At 39.9% G+C, this 18,002-nt stretch overlaps 1 long non-coding RNA gene across 1 annotated transcript in view; it reads right to left on the reverse strand.

Moving 5' to 3' along the window:
* Positions 1–1,004: 1,004 nt before the first annotated feature.
* LOC127530519 (uncharacterized) overlaps positions 1,005–18,002 on the reverse strand; it is a 37,903-nt gene continuing 20,905 nt past the window's right edge. Inside the window, exon 3 of the long non-coding RNA XR_007937099.1 lies at positions 1,005–1,331. This is a non-coding gene — a long non-coding RNA (uncharacterized LOC127530519). The remainder of the gene's footprint in view (positions 1,332–18,002) is intronic.

Below are 18,002 nucleotides of genomic sequence, written 5' to 3' on the forward strand. Positions count from 1 at the left end.
ATTCCACTGATTTTTCTTGCAGGCATCGGGTAGGTGCTGTGTTTGCCAGGAAGACACATACCTATAGATACGAGCTTGTGCAGCCAGTCACCACAAGTTCGGATCTACGGGTTTGTGGCAGCTGGCGTTACCCCTTTAAGAGCAGATAAGAAAGACAAAACCCACAAAAGCTTCAAACAAACGAGTCATTCTACTAACTGAACCTTTTAGCTCCACTCATTCAACATACCCCTCCTCTCATTGGGCTTTCAAGCAAATGTGACACAATGGACAACACTGTAATGTTGATAGCTTTCTACATGACACAGCTTTCATTATGTCCATACGACTAAAACGAGATTTAAGAGTTCAGTGTACTTAACTTCTACTTGTAGAATATATAAGGAATAAATCCGTGCTTTGCAGTAAAACACAACACAGATCCTTTCATGTATTTTACATTTTTTGCACAAATTTAGTCTTGTTCAATGTAGCTATGGGACATGTGTCTTATTTATGCATCCAATAGAGGCGAGCCTTGAAAATGAAGCCATGGTACGGAGAGCAGGCCAGAGCACATGACTGTGAGATGGACGTAGTGTTTGTGTAACCTACTGATCACATTCTTTAGAGGTCAGCATTTATTTTTGAAATGTCAGACAGAATAATGTACCACAAGTTGTTCTCAAAAAAAATGCAAAAAGCATGTTACTAATGAATAATCTCAATGCTGAAAACAAATTTGTGCAGTGTAAAATCATAAGCATGAGTTTTTATGAAATACTAATATACGAATAAAATGTCCCTAGGTATTTTATAATATGAGCAAAAAGAACAAATGCAAACCCCAATGGAGATGCAAAAGCTTATTCTACAACAAATCTATCAGTTCAGGATAAAAAATTCTAAACTAAGAATAAATGAGACTATAAAATCACATTAAATCACACCAGTGCAGAATACAAAACACAGAGACAATTTAAACGTAAAGACAAAATCGATCTTTAGAAATACCTTTTGTGCGATAATCTGATAAATTTAGAATTTTTCATAATATGTTTATCGGGACTTTATGTTCGCTTACAAACTCAACAAAATAATTGTGAGAAAACACATAGCGAACATCATCAAAAAAGCATGCAGAGTGAAAAAAAAACATCATGTACGCTTCACAGGTTGTGAATTAGAAACTAGTCTGAGCCACTCTAACAGAAAGAAAACTGTTAGTATTATAAATCGCCAACATACCAGCAGGGCACAGGCTGTACCTGATGGTCAAACGTCCTCTGGAATCAGATGTAGTCAGGCTTGAGGAGTAGTGTAGGCCAATGCTTCAGCATAAAACAGGTTACCTATAAAACACACATTCAAGTCATCACAAACTGACTCCTAACAGATCAGCAAGTCTAACATTCACAGATAAGACACCCGTAGACACACATTCCCAAAGCCACACACTTACAAACACGTGGTGATCCAAGCACACCCTTGAAACAAATAAACGACTAAAAGCTACCGGCTGCACAACATCAATTCAATAATAGTAACAGTTGAAAAATAATGCTAAAGAGTAACCAAAAGTAAAAAGATAACATTCCCTCGTTGTCTCCCTGTTACGCCCTCATAACCCGCTGTCCCCATTTTCCGGGGTACAAAAACCTCAAATCGGCTTTAAAAAAAGGTACGGCAAGAGAGAAATGGCAAAAGGTTGAATGCGGTAAGATGTGGATGAGGAGGAGTCGCAGCGCAGGGCTGGCTACTGAGAAAGTGGAATTTGTGACAGAGCAAAGGAAAGGGTGGTGTTTTCTTTTTTTTTTGGTGCTTCATTCTGCTTGGCTTTTTTGGATCCCAGCAGGATCCTTGGCTGCAGCTCTGTCTCTTCTTAGAGCTGCCAAAATTTGGACATATCCCTTTGTCTTAAACTCTGCTACACAAAATCAAATTGAGAGATAAGAAAAGATATAGCCTAAAAGAGACAGGAGGCAAAGGACCGGCCAACTAAACTACAGCGCAAGTTATTAAAGAAAACGAAACAGCATGAGTGAAAGTGCACAGCAAAGAGGAGAGAAGCTTAGCAGCTGAATGCAAGGGAAACAAAAATTCTTAAAAAAAAAAAAAAAAAAAGAAGAAAAAAGCGGAAGAAGGTTTTTTTCGCGTCAGATTTTTTTCTCTGCAAACATATTATCTCCAAGATGCAAAGTGTGTCTTCTCTGCTGCTTCAACACAGCAGGCGAAGCCTTTCCAAAGCTATGCCACGTAGTGAGAGAGGGAGAGAGAAAGTAGCCACTTTTCCTCTCTCCAAAATGGCTGAGGGCCGGGAGAAAGCAGCTATGAGCAGAGAGGAAGAGAGGTGCTCCCCGTCCTGCTCAGGGGAGGGCTGGGCGATTCAGCGAGCATCTCTCCCTCGTTTCCCTCTCCTCGCTCATGCCCTTTGTCCCATTAGCCGTCTTTCAGACCGGACGAATGGCGTACAGCTGTGTTGTCAGTCCACCAGAAACTCTGCTTGGCCCACCATGCAGGCGAAGGCTACAACTGTAAACGAGTAAGGCTCATATGGCTTATTGTGCGTCTCCCACATGCTCACATCCTGATGCTCTGCACTGCTGTTTGTGTTAATGTGCTTTCCTCCTGGTGCTCTACGTTTCGTGTTCTTATTCAGCGTCTCATGAATGCCTCACAGGCGCTTGTTTGATCACTGTATATTTTGCATTTATAAGCAGAAAAAATAATACTTTCAATATCAGTGGCATGATATGTAAATTATTTGATGGTATACAGTATTTTATCTTTGTGTGGCTATGAGGCTTATTTTTACCATATTTTTGTCATATTGTTGTTCTAGTTTTTCAGTAAATAATGTCCTCACATTTCGTCTTTTGTCTTTACATATAGTCCTCAATTACAAAAGTCCCTATAAAACATTTATGAAGAAAACTGGAGTACTTGGTCTCCTCTTTCTAGTGTCTTTCTTTCTGTTCTTACCTTGAGCTCTGCTTTTGACGTCACAGTAATGCTGCACGTAGTTCAGTAGCTACGTTGCTGCAGCTCGTTGTACTATAGTCTCATTAGTGGATTTCTAGTGGAGTGTCTCAAGGCTCTACCCATGGGCTGATTATGACTCTTTGCTGCCACGATGCTTAAAAAGTCACACAGATTCCAGCTATTGCCAAATACTGCCTGCAATTGAAATTAGAGCTCATAATATAAAGAAAACATTATTGATTATAAACACTGCCTGTGATACTGTGCAGGGAAACGTGCAGCGTTTCAGCTCGAACACTGAATCCACTCATGATAATGGTAAAATTCTACAGGCAACATTCAAACGAGCAAGAGATATTATTTTCAAAACTCCCTGTTTGATAAGGAAACGGAAGTAGCTGTGGCAAATATTGTATCAAAATCCATCCAATTTTTTTTTTATTTTAAAAAAAATGAAACGAAAATCCACTATTATGCACTTGACTCTGTTGTTCTACATTACCAGCAATAAGCTTTTTATTTCATACAGTGCAGCACTTATTCCTGATAGAATATACAGATGTGGATTTCCACTGTTTTCACACAAAACACGACTGATTTACAAAAATATTTCCACCCTGCAACTGAGAAATTAAACCTACCAGTGAGGCAACTTGCACCAACATAGGAGGCACTGTTTCGGATTTTGAAATAGCTGCTCTACACTCTTGTGCAAACTGTCTTCACTGAGGCTCCACGCCAGTAAGTAGCCGCCCTGCTAAAATGTCCTTAAGCAAGACATGAAAACCCCCAACAGGACGCTGCTCTTCCTGACCCTGACACCTGACCTCTGATAAAAAATCTAGGTGAAAAACAACATCTAAGCAGTTACGAAATCCACAATAAGCGTCAGTGTATGCCATAATTAAGAAAAACAAGAATCACCTTCACGCATATGTTCATCCACAGCTTGCTAGTTTTGTGAAAAAGGACAAATGCTGGGTTCAGGATATTTAGTGCCCTGGATACTAGTTTTGCCACGGCATGCCAATGGGCTGCTGTCTGCTCCATGGTCACCACTTGAATCTAAATGAACAGATTTGACTTTCAGGATATTGCCAAGAACCCTGTCACAGTGCCGACACAGAGAAGGGCCTCTCCAAAAACAGAAGGTTGAGGAAAACAGAGCGACCAACATGGGCATAACCCCAAACCTCTAACAAGGTAACCCCTTAAAGCCACTCTCAGAGCCTGGGAAAATAGAGAAGAGGAAAAGGGCTGCCAACAATAGGCAAAAAATCATTACTGCAGTTTTTCATACTGTAACATTATGTCAGTGAATGCAGTGACAAGTGAGCTGAGGAATCCAGGCTTAACAATCACAGATTAACGTTGAGTGTGTTAGTTAGATTTTGTGATTTCTTTACTGTCTTCTTACAGCGTGTGTCCTCATTTTTGTCCAACTTGGGCCTAAAACTCAAAGCATTGTGCTCACAGCAGAGTTGTACATCTATAGACCTTTAAAAATATATCATGCTCCTATTTTGCGTGTTAGGAATTGTCTTTTATTAGTACAGGATGACCTTTAAAAGTCACATGATGACAGCCTTGTTTTACTTCTTGTTAGTCACTGGTCTTAAAACTCTGCTCAACATTATTAATGGGGTGTCACTACAGCATGTCCAGGACAACTCAGACAAAATGTCACCTTGGCCGTCTTTTTGTAAAGCAGTCCCTATTTTCTGGTTGTGCTCTGTGCCCTCATGAGGGTCTCTGCTATAGAAAGACGCTTAACAGGCTGCAGGAATTTAATCTGGTCACTAGTCTATCGTACAGTGTAAACCAAATGAGCTAACTAAACATGCTCTTACATTTCTGTATCCTAAAGTGTATTTATTACTCAGCTCTTCTATAGCACACAGGACCATGACTTCAGATGCTTTTATGCCCATTTTTACACTCTCGCTATGAAAAAGTAACATTTTAATTTGAGCTGTTATTTTTATATTTGAAACGGCAGGTAAACTTGAGCTTGTACAATACTGCTACCAGTTTTAAACTTTCATTACAACAGTGAATGAAAATGTGAACGCACATCTATTGAGGGCAATGAATCACATTATTTATAATAATATGTTTAGGCAATTTAAACGACTAAAGGAAGAATTACACACTGTACAGTATTTTAAATTTGATACATAAAAGATTCACGGAACGATTGCTACACCAGAAATTTACAGTTGAGTCAGACTTGGGTCTGCATTGCAGGATGATTCCACAAAAACCTATACATGCCTCCATTCACTGTATTCATTTGAACCAGGGGACTTCTCGACAGCTGGTGCTTCCCAAAACACAAAAACATGCTCCAGTGATGTCAGACATGATTCTTGTCTATTGACATTTTAAAGAAAATCACAATTCTTTTTTTCTTTTTACTAGCTTCTGCAAAATCTGGCATCCCAGGGGGCAGACACTGCAAATGGCTGATTTTAATCATTTGAATAAGGCAGTCAAAACATGCAGTAACCACCTACAGTCCAGTCTGCCGGGGGAATTTGCATAAGTAACTTAAACCAGCAGCAACATCTGGGAAATCCACCAGTGCTGGGATTTTAGAAGCATAAATTAAAAAAAAATAGATAAAAATAAATACATACTGTAGATATATATTGTACATGCTGAGTAGAATTTGTAATTTGGATAGAGAGTGAGGGGCAGGCTCATGTGGAATTGTGTACTATAATATCATAGTGCGTAATCTGCTTATTCACAGCTCATAATTACATACCGTCATGATCATGAAAGTATTACGTTCAAAGCCTCTGGAACATTTTGTCTACTGAAATGCTTTTTGCCTACCAAAATATTACGGCTCACTACAAGCAAAGTAGACATAAGGACATTAGATGTAGCCATCTGTCTGACGGAGACTTTGAGAGAAAAACCAAAAGAAGCTCGTAAAATAACACAATAAAAATATCTCAATGGTTGCAGGTGTGCAGACTTTTTACAATATGTCTGACACAGACTTAAAGTAGTAATTTTAATAGAATAATAGTCTGACTGTGCTTCATTTATTAGTTGTAAATGTAATACACATGTGATAAAACAGCTGATTGCCTCGGCGAGTACGATCAAAAGCATTTACTTTGTTTTGTTCATTCTCTCCCTTGTCTGTTTCCTTCATGTGCTGCATTTAGTGACATCTATCTATTGAACATGACTTTAGCTGTCTGTGAAGGAGGCCTTCATGCACATTTCATCCCCATATTCAGCACAGTGCAACAGAGGGAATGTGTAAAAGCTATGTGCAATCAGACAAGAGAGCAGGATAAAGCACCAGAGGGAAACACGAGATAGCAGCAGTATTTATCACTGTACATTTTCATTCACACTCATACATCTTTGCTTCTTGATGTTTCAGTCCATTTTTATCTCTTTTCCCTCTTTCATCTCACCCATCTCTTGCAGTTGCTTGTCCCTCACTGTTCCCTCCTCTCGCTTTCCCCATCAAATATTCTGCTCACGCACAACTGCGGCACCCTTTCTCCAGTCCTCCCCATTAATCCACACCACAGACATCTTGGCCCACTGTCTCGTCTCTCTGTCAACGTGCATTCAGAAGTCTCAAAGTCTGGGCCGTTTCAGCAGAGAGCATCCGAGTGTTTTTCACAGGCCACGAAGCCGAATGCTGAACATGCTTTTTACTGTACAGACAGCCTGTACTGTACAGACAGTAGTGCATCACGCGCTCCCTCCCTCTAAATACCGCTCATTAGAAAACATAAGATGGGATTCCAGGCAAAGCAAAGGTCATATCAAGGTAAAAGCAGCGCTGCAACTCTAACACACACAGCATCTAACCTGTATGTTCAGCCATGCTTAACATTTACTTCCACCTCCGCAGAAAAATCACCACAAAACAAACTAAAAGCTTGCTGCAGCTGGGCCGGGCCAGCCTTGAGTATGTGGCTGGATCTGCCCTGTTTCAACCAGGTTTGGCCAGTTTCTAAAGATACTGAAGACGTTGGCTTTGAGTCAGAAGACAATAAAATCTTTGCCACTGGAGTTTATCCTGAGCATGCTGTGCTTATTTGACAAATGTTTCATTACTAAGGAATAGCTTCTGGAGAAAAAAAATATCCCTGTGTTTCTTCAAAAAAAAAAGTTTTCTTTCATTTATTTGATTTTATTGCTGACCATACTGTAAAAAACAAAAGACACACAGCTACCAACAACTGCATTTTCCACATTTATTCATCTCAATTAAGCCAATTAATTAAACATTTCAGTTACTACTTGCTTTCCTTTTGTTGTATTTAATTAAATTATTTATTTTGTAATTGCAAATCATTAACTTCTAACAACTTCTGAAATACTACATTTTCTCATTCAACATTAGTGTAATCTAAATGTAAGGTTTTTGTAAAACTTAAGGTAAACTTAAAAGTGTAAAACTTAAGGTAAACTTAAAAGTATTAGTAACCGTGTTTGTGGTGTACTGCACTGTTGGACAACATACCAGTACCCTGCATTCATCAGACAAAGTACAAATGAAAAACTATCCATTATGTCTTACTGTTTCTTTGCAGAAGGAGTTAAAAAAGGAGCAAGCACAATGACATAGCAGGGGTAACGCTGTATGAAGGAGAAAAAGATCTAATTACTGTATTAATTACTTAATTTCTATTCATCTGCAGGATCCACTGACTTGTACTAATCACTTTAAGAATGCAGCCAAATGCTCAATATTAACACATCTTCCATGACAGGAGGAAGAGTGCGGGGTCTAGGAGGGGGTAAAGAAATGCAGAGATTTACAGGGAAAATAAAGCAACCAGTGACATCAGACTTGCAAAGAAAGCAGCTCAACATGGACATCAAGGAAGAAAACTCAAGGAGTCCAATTTTTCTTTCTGTCACAAGAGCACTTGTTCTTTCCTTAAATGCTAACTTTTATCTGGCAGCACTCAGAGCCCAACTGCAGATGGATAGAAACAGTATTTTCAGATATTCCAGAGTATAAAAACCCTGGGTGGATCTTGAGTTTACCCCCTCCATCTTCCTTTACTCAAATAAGGGCTCAAGTTAGATTTTACAGCAGAGCTTAGAAATAGTCCACAGTGCCTCATCAGCCACCCTCCTCTTTTGCCATTTCTTTCTTTCTCTCACCCTCCACTCCTGCCGTTTCAGACCCTTATTCCTCTGCCCTCCTTACCCCTCCCTCCTCTCTCTCTCATTCATTCAGTTTAATTTTGAACTCTGCACTGGTAGACAGGCAAAGAGGGTAGCTCCATGGTTACCTGGCACCAGGCCATCTCATTACACTGCCAATTGATTCTGGCCTGCCGCCATGTCCGCTGCCTACCTCCCCCACACCCCGCACCATCTCTGCACCCCAGACTGTCTGCAGCAAAGGAGATTTCAGAACACACAGGACGGAAAGAGGCAAACAGCTTCACTTACATTTATCAAACTTAATTCGCATGCATGCACCGCTGCACACAAGAAGACCATAAACAAATAAATCCAATACAGCGTACATGGAAGGCTTTGTTCACAAGTAAAACGTGTGTGCTTAACTACTCTTATAACCTTAGTCTTATACTGTGTCCAATCAGTCACTGGAGCTACAACTGTAGAATTGTGTTAAAAAGTGAAAATTACAGGAAAACTAATTAAACAGTAATTTCTTCTCTCTAATTCTTTTTTAATCATGAATCCAAATTTCCCAACCAGACCAAAATCGTCTAAATACTAGGAGGAGTGGATGTCATTACGGAGAAATACGAGATCTGTAAGCAAGAAGAAGCCAAATAATTAACAGTGAAGTGAAAATTCTCATTAGTGATATAATAGTAATAATAGTACATTATCACAACCTTTGGGGGAAAAAAACTACAAAACATTTATAAAACACAAAGTTAAAAAGTCTACACTATATCTGCTTGTATAACAAAGAATAAAAGATAAATACCAGCCTTATAACTTGCTTAACAAAATATTTGAGGGCTGCAAAAGTTTGTCTGACATACTGAGGTGGCTGACTTACCTTAGCAACAACTTATACTAACACAAGAATGTATGTCTCATGCATGTGTTAAGATACAACACAGCAACTAAAATAAATTACAATTAAAGCTATTTATTGATAAAATTTATTCCATTAATTCAAGTGGATGCAAAGCTACCTTCACCAACAAGATACCCCTATAGATTGGAAAAACATGGACATGAAGGGCCTAATATAGATCGGAACAGATTTCTGAGAGGCCTTTTTTAGGACTTTGCACAGTGCAACATGAAGTCCTCATCTTTTCAAGTATGATGCTTATTTGTTCTGATATTTCCATTTGTGACACATATGATATCAGCTACACTGGACTTTCTTGCTCAAAATCACATCTGGAATCACAATGTTGTGTTGACAGGCCTCACAGAGGGAGTGACCATGTTCCTTTGAGATATCTCCAAGCTCTTGTTTAGTCTCAGTAACAGAATTTTGATACCAGTGCAAGTTCTCACACAACAATGTCAAATATTGCTGGCAGCGACTTTTAAATGGCATCCCTTATTAGGCTACACTTAGCAAACACTGTGAGACTGAGAAATTTTACTGTACACTCAAACATTCATATTTTACACCGAGACACACATTTCATATTTTCAGACCAAACAGAATCCTTATAGGGTGATCCTAATATGTAAAGTATCTGCTTCAAATAATTTGTGTAGCCTGGAGCCAGAGAAGTCAGGATCGATGTTTAATGACTCATCTTGCCCTGTGAGACTTTCAGTGGCAGTGAGTGTCGGGGCGGTTTCACTGCTGAGACTTCATCTTACAGAGCATCTGTCTAGGTGTGACTCAGTCATAGCTTGTGCCACTGCTGGCAGATGCTAGGGTCATGCACTCCAGCTCACCGGGGATTTGAGGGGATCAGGAGTCAAAGGGATCATAAAGCCATATGACAGTGTGTCTACTGTCCCTCCAGGATCACCATATTCAATGACCATTCATATTCCAGTTAAAAGTATAAAATGCAGACTGTAGTATGTTTTGTACTGTGATGACATTTTTTTGTACACCCAGAATAGCTAATCTACAGTTGACAAGGTCAGGGATGGATTAGGGATTTGGAATAGTTGTTTCTGGCTTTACTGAATGAATTCTGTATTTACTTGCATCACTTAGTAAGAGCTGTAGCTATAGCAATGTAAGCCAGCTGAGACAGACACTCCCACTAGTTGCCCTACATACATCCAAGATACCCTTCCCTCATGTGCTGGTGCACTGCTGAGCCCTTTCTTCACCCCAACATCCACCTGTGGGATCACTTCCAGTCTTCTTTGTTGCCTAGCTTTGTGAATAAATACATTTTATGTGATTTTACTGTGTTATGGTAAGAATAAAGACAGAGCTGTAGCATGTCTGAGCTTCATCTACAGATTTGTATATCAAGGGAAATACTATATTATTACTCCGCCAAGGAAAGCGGCAGAATGATGTGATGACTGGCATTGGATTGTCTGTCTGTCTGTCTGTTTGTTCGTTTGAAACATTGCTCAAAAATGGACGGATTTGGATGAAACTTTCAATGAAGATCAGAAATGACACAAGGACCACCTGATTCGATTTTGGCAGTGATGGTGCTATTAGTCTGGATAAATGGATTTGTTTAAGGTTTCTGTATCATTGCCAGATAGCGGCACAGTGTCGCTGCAACTATGGCAACAAGTGAACACTACGTCAGCTGCCTGCTGAAAATCACATGATTGCTCCCATTACAAATTGACCGCTGCAGATTATGAATTGTTTGAACATTTCATCCATCAGAAATCATACAACAACTGAGCAGCCTTGGCGGAGTACTGCACTGAGTGCTTTTCTTCTTATATACTGTAGATATAGAGGAAAAGTGATGTATCCTACTTATGAGAGGGATTCAGCTAGAATCCCAATTTAACACAATTGTATGAACGATTATACTGTATTATTAAGTAATTATGCACAAATCACTCTCTAAAAAATAGACTAAATCTAATCAGTGCAAGTGCGCCCCAAAACATCTGCAAATCAAACCCAATCAAAAAGTGCTCTTTTCTCAATTTTAGTAGGTTCAAACACTTAATTTGCAATCCAGTCTTGAGGAGTGCTTCTAGCTGCTATCTTGCAGAATGAAAACTGAACAGTTTCTGTACATATCTACAGGTAAATTAAAAGCATGTGGGCCACAGTTATTGCCATTCAGTCTCTCAGGACAAATGTGCTAAACCAGTGACAGGGTAAACATGAAATGCACCATTACTTGGCAGAAAATGAATTGTACAAAGCAATCAGATGTCAAATAACACATTTAACATCTTTCCGCATTCTACCTTCTATTGTTAATTGAACTTTGTTTTTCTCTCTTGAATGACTAAAGTGACAGGATTCCTCCTCCTAAGCAATGTGAACACTAACACCCCTTTTCACTGTTTAAAAAAATCATTCAAATCTGCCCAATATGCAGTTTTATTTCCTGTCCCAAAACCTCTATTGTATCACCACACACCACTTAATCTGACTTTTAGGGTGTGAACATACTGTTGTAAGTGTGTGTTGGTGGAATCAGTGAGTATGGAAGGAGCAGCTGCAACGGTTAACAGGAGATTGTAAGTCTTAATTTTATGCCAGTGCAGTGACCTTGGCAATTTTTTTCTTATTCCAGCCTCCAACAGTTTGGTAATTTCATGGCTCACAGAGACATTACTTGTGTGGAAATGGATGGAGAACCTCCACTAGCACGGAATTCTGGCAAATCAGGTGCACTGTGCACTTCAGCAGAAAATATGAAGCCTGCGCCTCCACTTATTTAGACCAGGTCTGACTGCAAGTATCCACATTACCACCAGCTTTGGTTGGCAAACATTCACACAGACTACCGTAACATAGAAAATCTATTATATAAAATATTAACTTTCACTTTTCAACTGTTTTAACTGATGACAGTCTGGACACTTTATGGCTATGTAGACAAAAGAAATACTACTGTCAAAAATATAAATAAGTCTAAAATATAATCTGTTTCTGAACTGTTGTCTTCCATCATCTGTCATAAAACCAGTGATGCATATCACTGACTAAATCATTCATTCAACTTCAAACAGACCATCATCAGTCTTCTGTCCACTTCTTGGCTGTTGCATACTCATAACTTGTGACTCTGCACCTTCAGGACAAGGCCATCAATTTCATGCTAGCAGGTGTCACCCATTTATCCAGTTCAACACAGAAGTGCTCCTTGTTGGGAGCAGAGTGTCTACAGTTCAATACAGATAATATGCCTTAGAAATATATGTGCCAGAAAAGTGCTCCTGCTGCTGACATCAAATACATTTCCAACATGTAACATTAAAATTATTGTTACTGTTAATATTGTTATTGTTAATTTGATTTCATAATTAAGTCATCTTCAAAGTCCAAATTCAATACAAAAGAGAGTGTGCCACACATATATTTCACTAAACCATCCATACCTTTTGTAAATGCTTCCTGTTTATTGCTATACACTTGTGAAATACTCATCATATATATACACAGATGACACTAATACTGTCGTCAGTGATGACTGCGGTAATTATGACACCTTGTTAACAAAAATATAAGACAGTGTAGAGACTTTCCAGTGCAAGTCTGTCTCTTCAAAAACTAAGGATTAGAGATGGGCCTCCCCACTTTGGGGCCCCTTTCCTGTACATGCACATGGGTTGTTTAAGGACACAGTGAACCAGGCTACCCGATCTAGAGAAGGGGCCATGCAGGGGGAACAGTGACGGGACGGCCAAGTGGAATAAACTCTCATGGAATCCTAAGAGCTCATGCTGCAGGCTTAATGCTAGAGGGAGTAGAGAGGGCTGGAAGAGAGAGGATTAGCTGATGTAAAAAGAGAGGGAGGAGCCCGTTCCCCAGGAGGAGAGCGTAGGATAGATTTATGGACTCCGCCGGCAGTAAGGAGGAAAAAAGGAACAAAGGTGGTGATGAGTACGAAGTGTGCAAGTGTCTTCCAGTGTGACATTTTCTTAAAGCAAAGTTACAATATAGATGACAGGCGCTGTAAAACAACTCTCTTACAACTCCAACATCTGGAATATTCAAAAAGATAAGCATCACTTCAGATCAATCCCACCTTCTAAAAAAACTCCAGATTGCAGCTCAGAGCAGGTCTGGGTTGGTCCAGTTATAGATGACAACCCATCACACCTGCATTCTTGGGAGGGTGGGAGCCGCCACACAGACATTCTCCCTTTGCCCCCACCCGCCCCTTCTCCATTTTCTCTCCCCTTGTTACCTTGTCTCCCCCTCTCCTGCGTTCCTCTCCTTCTGTTGCTCCCCTTTCTGTGTGAGTGTGTCTGGGTCCTGCTGGAGAGGCTTTGTCTGTGAACACTGGAGCCCGGACCAGCCCACGGGGGCCCGATCCATGAATACCCACACTGTGAGAGCCGCTCTTTCACTTCACACCACTTTCTCTACTGGAATGCCTGAGCAGTGAGGTAAGAAAGACACGCACGCGCTGTCATGTACGCACACATACACGCGAACAGCGCCAGCACACACGCATACACACATTTTCTCACTTTCTCTACTTTACACACACACACGCGCACGCATCCACGCAGACACCGTACTTTACACACAAACTGAGTGAGTCATGCAGTGATGAAAAGCTAGTGTTTTGTGTGTGAACCCTCTCACCCTGGACTAACATCCTGAGAGCCTTTCTCCTCCATCAGTCCCTGCCAAGCTCTCCCTCTAATTAAAGACCACTGGGTCCAACAGCATTGGCCCAGCTTCCCCCAGACCATGTCCCTTCCCCAGCTCATATAGGTCCTGAGCAGAGTAGAGTCTATGAGGAATGTGAATGACTGTGGTGGTGATTAATAACTTCTCAGGATTTCTAATTCCCCACTTAATGGTGTGCTTGGCCTCAAGACTCACGCTAGCTTTACAGAGGGGCTGGCCTGATAGATATACTTCAGCTGACAAGGAAGTATTTCAAAAGCATTTCAAAAGATGTTTAAGTTGTTTGAGATGCTTGTTTTTAAATGCACAATGTACAGAAAGATCAAATGTTACCCAGGAAAATCAGAGGCTCGTGAGAACATAAACATTTTATCCAACTTCGACATCTTGTTTCCAATACATAAAGTTAAAATCTCTAATTTGAATAAATCTAAATTGATTTTAACATAAATATAGTGACACTATGAATTCACCTGCATCTAATGACACTGAAAGGGGTGCTATGGAGGTCACATGTGATATCCATTTCTGCAATACCGTCTGCTCTGTCAATTATAGAAACAGAAAAAATGTGTTTGAAACGGGTCATTCAAAAGATTGTGCAGCTTGCTCCATTTGGCTGTAATTATTGCTGCAGGACCTCAGCGAGCGAAGCAGCCAACAAGCGAAGCATGCGAGGGAGAGACCATTCCATCTGTGAGCAAATGCTTCAAATGTGATTGAATTTCGATTGGTCTGTTCAAATACTATTTTGGGGTGCATATTTGTGCCACAACTTGATTTGCATTGAATGTCTCAGTGAATCATCCAGAAAGCTTGTGCAACCGAGCAGCAAAACAATTTAGGGCCATTTGGGAAACTACTACACATGATAATAGCAAAACATAGCAAAGAGAGAATGTAAAAGATAACAAAACATTAGAATGCTACAGGCCAGTATTATGTGACATCAAATCACTCTGTGGAGCTGCAATTTTAATTTTTTTTTTTTTTACTCAGTGTTGCTCGAAGAAAACAAAGATTTTCTTAGGAAATATAAAAAATAAAATATTTTACACAAAATGTTAAATATTAAAAAATGACAGTGGCTAAATAGGTGACATTGTGGCAACTGTTTGTTCACATTGGAGGTGAACAGAGATTAAATGAATCCAGTTTAAATTATCTCACCACAACAGAACCACACAAACTCTCCTAAAAAACTAAATTAAAAAATTACAGTAAATTACACAAGACACAATCCATTCTATTCTATCACCAAAGGTTATATTATTGGAATACAAGCTGTTAAGTTGTAGGCCATTGAAAAAGCTTTGCTAATTTAGATAAAGGTTAGTATTGTAGGCTACAATACATATATGCAGTATACACAGCTGTCTTCATAATCATTCTCATTATACAGGTGGAAGGAACTGATGTCATCACATACTCAGTATTAAAAGAGTCAGCACAAAATTAGTGGAAAAAAAAAATTGGCCAAGGCTTCCCTAATTATAGAATGTCTTTGTTGACCAACAGGCTTCACAGTCACAGTCATGATACTCTTGCTTGTCACAGCAGGCCACCTCCCCTTTGCCCAAATTTGGGTTGGCAAAATCCGATCCTGGCTTGAAAACCTCCCCTCAGAAACCTGTGGGTGATGTCACACACACTGCATCCTTGTAGCGTCCACAGTTTGCGGTCGCGCCTTTCACCTCTAACAACTTTCTCTTTTTCATTTTGGACATCACTCGCTGGAAGCTGAGTCACTGAGTCATTTTAATAAACAACTAGCGGAGAGCTCTAGTTTGGAAAATGCCAAACATTACACAGACATTACCAGACTGTTACACATGTCTGCTGTGGAGGAGGAATAAGACAGCCAAAGATGTGAATCTATGAGATGGCAGCACTTGGTCAGAAAGAATAAGAGCCAGAGTCAGTGTCAGACAGAAAACAAGTAGCAATTAACTTTTGCAATGAACATTTCCCAGACGATAACAGTACACTGACTGCAAAATCATTTCACAAAGATGTGGCCTTGGCTACTGCGGCATGGCAAACTGTCAGGATCAGATTCTAAATTATCCCTCACTTTAATGAATGGGAATTACTCTTTAGTTTTCAAGTTTTTAAAAATACACAGACCAATCAGCCACAAACTTTTATTCTGCCTAATATTGTGAAGGTCCCCTCATCCTTCCAACAGCTTTGTCTGAACTGAATGTTCATCGTTAATAAATGAATAAATTATTAATTGGCAATGCTGCATTTATTAAGAAAACTATACAAATTTACAAAGCCTGTGTGACAGCAGACATGGACAAAGGATGAGGCTTACGGCTGTGTCGATGCTGATTTGTTAAAATTTGTCTTGATCCTGATCCTATTGGCATCAGAACATCCGTAGTTTTGTGTCCTTTCTGAATTTCAGGTCACAAAGGTGAGAGGTTTAGCTTCAATGAATCTGACTTGTTTTTTCAACACATCCGACATTCACTTAATCAGATTTACATCTGGTGAGTTTGGATCCTCCCAAGTCAACACCCTAAATTCTTAGTCATGTTCTTTAAAACACTCCTTAACAGTGTGGCATGATGTATTATCCTGATTAAAAAGGCTACAGCCTACTGTTGTCATAAAGGGGTTTATGTGGTTTGTAGCAATGTTTAGGTGGTAAAAGTAGCATCCACATGAAAGCCAGAACCCAAACAGAACATTTCTCAAAGCATCACACTACCTCCACCGGCTTGCTTTCTTCCCATAGTGCAAACTGCTGCTATCTCTCTTTCCCAGACAAATGACACATATACACCCCACCATCCACCTGATGTAAAAGAAACCATAATTCCTCAGATCAGGTCTCCTTCTTCCATTGTTCCTTGGTCCAGCTGATGCTCACATGCCCACAGTAGGTGCTTTTAGTGGGGGACAGGGGTCAGCATGGACACTCAGACCAGCTCTCAGCTACACAGCCCCATAATGTTCTGACACCTTTCTATCATAAGCAGCATTAAGGCTTTTTAGCTATTTGTGCTACAGTGGCTCCTCTGTGGGATCCAGCCGCACAAGCCAGCCTTCGCAACCCACCTGCTATTGTAGAGGTGCTTCTCACCAGTCATCTGGCCATCTCAATCTGGCCCTTGTCAGAGTCATTCAGATACTGACGCTGCCCAGGTTTCCTCCTTCCAGCACATCAGCTTCAAGAACTGACTGTTCACTTGCTGTCTAATGTATCTCGCCTCTTTACAGGTATGTGTCCAATGATTATCTGAGCTTCTGAATTTTGAGGCAAAGACCTTAAAAGTAATAACTGAAGGAGATTTAGAATGACCAAAGAGGGCTGCAACTTTCCAGCAAAAATCTCTATTACATTTTTTACTCTTAGGAGTTTGTAACACTGTTAAGATTGTGGTCATATTTTGTTGTGTGTTTCATGTAAGGTCTACTTCACTAGTCATCGTGCGTGCGTGTGTCAATAGGCGTGTTAACAGACCACAGAGGCAACTGGTCACAGACGAAAGACCAACTTTATAAAAAGCCTAAATAGCAGCAGTGCTTTTATTCATTCACTCCACATTAAGGAGAAACGACTCATCATCACTGAAACCTTTTCTATTGCATACATGAAGCGTGACATACAGTACTACATAAGCCTGCATCTGTGTTGTTTGCCTATATCAGTCACATTCTCTCACTCTCTCCTGTCAGACTTTTGCAAGTGGTCAAATCATTTTCTCTGACAGTATTTTTTGAGCTCATCATCCATGACGGCTGTAATTATTGGCTGTCTGACAGATTCTCCTTCCTGTTTCACTTCTGCAGTGAAGACATCAGAAGAAGCTATAAACTCATTTTCAGTCATCATACTTTTTTTTTCTTTGTGGCAGCAAAACACATTGCTTGAGCTTTCAGAGAAACTCCCGTAGGTCACACTGGACTAACGAAACACTTCTAGGGGCTGACTGACTCTGGAAGATTCAGATACTGGTCTAACAAGAAGTTACAAGTACGCATAATTCAACATAATCATAACGTAAACCCATGGCTGTCTAGTCCAAGAATGTACAACTGTATTCCTTTATCAAATCTAATTTCTAGTAAAAAAAAAAAATTCTTATTTGCAGGTGATTATAGTATTACAAATTCAGTTGGAAAATGTTTGCTTGGTTACATGCATTCCTTCCCAGTTAACACTACTAAAGGGAGCATAGTTTGTGTCACTGTACTCTCATTGAATTGTGGGTCAGTAGGTCAGCTGAATGATTCAACACTGTCTGTGTCTCCACAGAACAATTGC

The sequence above is a fragment of the Acanthochromis polyacanthus genome, chromosome 17, assembly GCF_021347895.1.
Source record: "Acanthochromis polyacanthus isolate Apoly-LR-REF ecotype Palm Island chromosome 17, KAUST_Apoly_ChrSc, whole genome shotgun sequence".
Taxonomy (NCBI): Eukaryota; Metazoa; Chordata; class Actinopteri; family Pomacentridae; genus Acanthochromis; species Acanthochromis polyacanthus.